The sequence below is a fragment of the Gallinula chloropus genome (assembly GCF_964237585.1).
Source record: "Gallinula chloropus genome assembly, chromosome: 3".
NCBI lineage: Eukaryota > Metazoa > Chordata > Aves > Gruiformes > Rallidae > Gallinula > Gallinula chloropus.
Genome location: NC_140087.1, coordinates 60,760,126 through 60,765,733, shown reverse-complemented (window position 1 = coordinate 60,765,733; position 5,608 = coordinate 60,760,126). Strand labels below are relative to the sequence as shown.

General features: G+C 40.9%; 1 long non-coding RNA gene across 1 annotated transcript; it reads left to right on the top strand.

Annotated features, from left to right (window-relative positions):
* Positions 1 to 5,608, top strand: LOC311190261. The gene is made up of 3 exons (XR_014617198.1): positions 1 to 62; positions 3,044 to 3,084; positions 5,524 to 5,608. It is a non-coding gene; the product is annotated as an uncharacterized lncRNA (long non-coding RNA).

Genomic DNA, 5,608 nt, shown 5'->3' with positions numbered 1-5,608 from the left:
GCCATTTCCTCACATGTTATCACTTGGGAGAAGAGAGCCACCTGGCCACAACCTCCTTTCAGGTATATGTAGAGAGCAATACAGCCTCCTCTTCTCCAGACTAAACAGTCTCAGTTCCCTCAGCTGCTCCTTGTAAAACTTGTACTCTAGACCCTTCAACAGCTTCATTATTCTTCTTTGGATATGCTCCACGACCTCAGTATCTTTCTTGTATGTTGTGTCCGTCTCAGCTATGAAATTTCTAGCTCAAGAAAAGTACTGCAGATCACATGTGTGGATCCGCTATTTTATGGTGACCGTTTTATGCTTTCAGGGTGGTTTTTTGATTTGGTATTTTTTGACAGTTCTCTGGCTTGGGAACGTCCATTACACTATTCTTAGATCTCTTTATCAACAAGTCAAATTAATTTCTGATGCTTCTTGAGGAAAAATTATGAATGTATGATATGTTTTGTGACACTCAAAGCAAACGGGATGAACATGAACACCTCTGGCAATATACAGCCTGGAAATTTCTGATTTATCATGAAGATTAATAATTTCCTTTGTCTCATATGGCAAAGTGTGCTCTTTGTCTTCATAAACACATTAAGAAAAGCATGCCTGGAATCAAGGTAATTCTAGGTAAATCAGACTACTTGGAGTCTCTTAATTCCTCTGCTGGAAAATAGAAAGGTGTCATCTGTCAAGTACTGTGTTTCTTCTATATTAAACACGGCTCAGCCTGCTGGGGGGTATGTGGGAGGCACAGAGTGGCCAGGGTGAGATTTATTCTTTCAGACTGATGGTTGTTATACTGTTATATGCAACATTCTTGAATTTTCCAAAGACTCCACGTTTTAGTGGAACCAGTGGAAGTTGGGGGGGGGGGCATTTCTGACATGGGGTTCCTCCATAAACTTCTCCAACATGAGTCCTTTCCCACGGGGCTTCAGCTTTTCACCAGCTGCCCCAGTGTGGGTCACTTCTATGGGGTGCAGTCTCTCAGGCCCAGGCTGCTCCAGCCTGGTCCCCCACAGAGTCACAAGTACCCCCAGAAAACCTGCTCTGGTGTGGGCCTCTCTCTCTGTGGGGTCTGTGCTCCCCATCATTTTCCATGGCCTGCCGGGGAATCTCTCTGGCAGCTGGAGCGCCTTCTCTCCCGTGGTGTCTGCAGAGTTTCTTACATCTCCTCACTCCATGCTTTGGTGGCAAAAAGCAGCTGCTTGCATTTTCTTTCTCCTGAGTATGATTCCCAGAGGCGCTGTGACTGTCGCAGCTAGGCTTGGGCTTGGCCAGCGGCAGGTCTGGCCTTGAGCCCAGCTGATCCTTGCTCTGTCAGGCCTGGGGAAAGCCTCTAGCTGCTTCTTGCAGAAGCCACTACTGAAGCCCCCTCCACCCTGCACCAGAACCTTGCCATGCAAAACTACAACAGTTTTATTAAGGCAAAAATCAGTAAGAACTTGTTATACAGGTGGTCAGTGAAATGAAACGATAAAATATTCAATAACTGACTTGCTGCTGTTAATGTGCCCCAACTGATACTCAAGGGGTTGGTTTTTTTCTTGGTTTCCTTTGTTTTTCTAGTGCTGCCTTCCAGTTTTGGGCTTTGAGAGCTCTCTGCTCTCTAAATGTGGATAGGGTTCTTTTGCAGTTTAGTTAGCACCATAGGCTGTTTGCATTAGGACAGCCAGTAGCTTACTTTTGGCAAGCAGAGACGACCATGTTGCAGTTTCTTTGAGAAGTCTAAGGACTTCAGCCGTTGTAAATGCTTTTCTGTTGTTGTTTCACCTGCAACCAGTTGACCAAACCTTACCCTTCTGAAACTTGTGCTGCGCTGTATGGTGTTGGTGGTTGATGTGTTGAATGAAGCTGGGAATACTGGGACTTTGCACTGTGTTAAAAACAGTATTTTGAAATGGTTTATTGCACTGTAGGAAGTTTTATCCAACAGCTAGCATAATAGATTGGTACTAACACCCACCTTGTTCAGTACTTTGATCCTTACACATATGAACAGCAGAGTCTACAGAAGAGCTCATTTTGGGGCAGGTAATCTCCATTCTCCCTTGGCAAGAAGCCTATTCTTGGTTTCCTAAAGATTTGTTGAAGCTCTGGATTCTAAAGCTTGGTCTCTTAAAAAAAAAAAAGAAAAATGACAATTTTGACTTCATGTGCCTGTAGGATCTTATTTAAGTGGCTTTCTATAGCAGCGAATTCTGCTGATGCTGTATGGATTTGTTTGTTTGCTTTTATCTTGAAATAAAAATGAAAATCTTCTAAATATCCTGTCCTTCTTGACAGGAAGGACAGGTGTTCCTGATTAGCTCTTTCAGTCTCATTATTTCATTTCTCTACAGTTAACCTAAATATCTGGTGAACCATACCGTTTAGACAAAGCAGAGGGCTCTGTGTCCAGTTCATTATCATGACACTGTGGGAAAAGCCTGAGTTTAGCTGGTTTAACCTTATGTTACATAGGCAACTTGGCATAACAGGTCATTTTAGAAAGTCGGTTTACAGATGTTGTTTAACTACTTATATTTTCCTATACCATCTTCAAGGTAAATTGTGGTAACAGCTGGCAGCAGGTCTTTGAATCGGAACATCAGCATTCAGTCTTGCCAGTGAAGATTCTCAGTCTGTATGCGAATAGCTTGTGTACATGACCAAAAAGGCAGCATCTCTTTATAGATAGTGTGAGTTTAGGGCCAGTTGTTTCCCATAAAGGGGGAAGACCCCAAAATATTGCAATTGTTTTGGTAAGGTAGTGTGCTTTTACTTTGTGCTGTCTTACTTTTGCACACAGCTACCTGAACTGCTTTTCATAGGACTGTTTAGTGGAAAGCAAATTTCACCTAATTGATAACTTTAAGTTGGACTTCTGCAAGAAATGTAATTTTTCTTCTGCATGGCATCTGGATTTTTTGTGGGTTGTTTGTTTGGGTGGCTTTTTGCTTGTTTAGGGTTCTTGTTTGTTTTAAATGCAAAGCAAAACAAGTACTTTGATTTCATGCACTTAGTGAAATGTGTGTTAAACTTATGCTTTATTCTTCCTTGTCAGGTTGTCCGTTGCTGTTGTACCTGAAGAGGTGACCATTTGCTGTAAGTTAATGATGTTTATGCTCCCTCCTATTTCTTTCTCCTCCTTTTCCTTCTTTGAAGTAACATTACAAAAGGAACATACTGTGCAGGACTTCTTCCTTGGAGATAATTATACCAAACCCTCAATTCTTTGAGAAAAGGGTCCTTTAATACATACCAGAATAACATCAACAAAACCAAATGCTCTGGTATATTACTGTTGTGTGCCTAATCCTGAAAAAGATATAACCTTGCTCCAAACAGCTTACTGTTTATTTAGGATCTGGTCAGTGTATGTAACCAACATTAGAAAACACAAAGGAACGGGATTTGTGTGTGTAAAGTGGAAAACAACACTGACTATGTGTGACCAAATGCAGGCTCCTGAAGTGTTACAGGAATTTATATTTTTGTTTCTCATCTCATGGCTACTATAGAAAAGTGTATACTGCTTCCTAGGAATCCCTGTGTTAGGGGGCTGTGCTGGATTTTGGAGGTCAGCATGTCTGTACCATGTAGATACATGAATAGCAATAATGGTTAGTATTGTATCTTTTCTTCCTGTAAGTATTATTTGGGTGATGTAATGATTCACTGTTCAGGTATGCAGTTTAGGAAGGATCAATGAGGGGTTCCATTTTGAGAAAGTAAGATGGAGTTGTAAGTAATAAAAATATAATTGTTAATTTTTCTGAAATGTAAGATTTATTTTCCCACATGACAATTGTTATTATAATACAAATTCACTGGATTTTTCTAGGAGTACCTATGGTTATTTTGAGTCTGTTCTGTTACAAGCCAATCAAACAGATCAATATGGCTTTGTCTGACTCTTCAGGATGTTTTATATATCATGCTTTCAAGAGTTATATTTCTCTCTTCTCTGGTCTGAGGCAGATAAAACTATGTAAATATCAACCTGGAATCCATAATTGTGTGTGTGAGGGTGAGGATGAGTACATAAAGGATCAGTCTACACTAGGAAAATTCTCACTGTGAAGATTCAGCAGTTCGCAGTATTTCTCCTGAAGTGGTTGTTAAACCAAGAGGAAAAACAAAAGGGTGAAAATGCTGGTTTCCACAGTAGTTTTTAGAGAAATACTGACTTCAAATTGTCTCTCAACCAATGTATCAAATACTGTTGTGCTGGAGGCAAGGTTTTTACTTGCTCATATAGAGATCACAATTTTTCATCAAAACTACATGCTGATTAATGAAGGTGGCTTTTATCCTTGGTTTAAGGGTCTGCCTCATTAAAACTCAAGATACATTGTAGTCTGGGAGATCTGTGTGTGCTGGTTCCAGCAAGGAGAGAGTTAACTTCCCCAAGGAGCCAGCTCAGGTGAGCAGAGCTGGTCCAGGTTGTTTTCCACACCACATGATGTCATGCCCCCATAAAATGGGCTGGTTGGGGAGGGGTGGATCCACGTGGCTCCTGGACAGAATGAGTGCAGTTGGGCCGGTAAAGGGCTCTGTGTCATCATGATGTATGTGTTCTGCCACAGGCTCTGTTGCTGCTCCCCTCTCTCCCAACCTCTGGGGCTCTCTTTCTGTTCATTGGGGAGGGGTGAGCAAGTGGTATGTGGTGCTCAGCTGCTGCCTGGGGCTGAACCTCGACTGGACATTGCGCTAGACATCTAGTGATGTGAAAAACCAAGGAGATGATCCAGATTTCAGGCAGTTGCACTGAGCTCACTGCCAGAGATCCACTCCCTAGAGATACTGCGGAACTGCCAAAGATCTTTGCTAGATGATGCTTCTGATGATGTTTCACACATAAACATTTACAGCTAAGGATCACGTGTTCTAGCCCATCCACTCATTTCCTAATTTTGTTTTTCTTTGTGCCATACACTCTATTTTGCCATAGGTTTGGAAACGACAGTGTGTTCTTTTTTTAAAGAATGGACAGATATTTCACTGTACTGTGTGACTTTACACAAAAGCTTTTGTGCCAATTAACTGGTAGCAGTCTTTGCTTCATAATAATCAATGGAAGCACAGAAAGGAAACTGATTCTATTTGTTTAAACACTTAGAATTTCATGGAGCATCTATATTCATGACTGAACATCTGTAAAATGTGAGCTCCTTGTGAACATTGTACCCGGCAGTGCCTGAGTGGAACATGTTATAAAAAAATTAACCAAAATTAGAAAAGACATTAAAAAAACCCCACAGCAGGTATTCATGTGTTTACAAAAATCAATAGCCCATCAGGCTTTTGGGTCATGTGATATGAGAGATAAGTCGAGTGGTGATAAGGGCCCTGGGAAAAAAATGCTGCTAAGAAATCAAACTTAGAAAATTTAGGATTTTTTTATCACAACTGCAGAAGATAACACTAAGAGATTAGATAGAATGAGAAAATCAGTAATCACTATATTTAAATTTTTAAAAAATGGCAATACTAAACTAGCTACAAAGTGTTGTTGTTTGTTGGGTTTTTTTGTCTCTCCAGATTTGTGCTCCTGAGTTGTTTGGTGACTTCTCTGCATCCCTTCCGTTGTCAAAGAATGCAATGAAGTTCTGTCTACATAGAAAGC